The sequence below is a fragment of the Branchiostoma floridae genome, chromosome 6, assembly GCF_000003815.2.
Source record: "Branchiostoma floridae strain S238N-H82 chromosome 6, Bfl_VNyyK, whole genome shotgun sequence".
Classification (NCBI taxonomy): Eukaryota; Metazoa; Chordata; class Leptocardii; order Amphioxiformes; family Branchiostomatidae; genus Branchiostoma; species Branchiostoma floridae.
This window is the reverse complement of record NC_049984.1, coordinates 4,344,863-4,345,123: the sequence shown is the minus strand read 5'-3', so window position 1 is coordinate 4,345,123 and position 261 is coordinate 4,344,863.

Below are 261 nucleotides of genomic sequence, written 5' to 3'. Positions count from 1 at the left end.
TTCCATTGTACTAGTGCAAAGTGTACATGCCTCAGTAACTAACGTGCCATGCCTGAAGCGTTTTTTGTTGGCATACTTCTGCTTTTGTTGGAATACTTCTGCTTTCCTGCTTTACCCTACAGCAGGGTAGCTCAACAGTTAGCCACCGTGCATTGTAACTTCCGTAAGACGTGTACATGTATGCAATGGCCGTGTTCCCGAAGATCGCTTCAGTCCTGTGCCTTATGATTATTCCGTGATGTGCTTCACTGACTTTAGGTA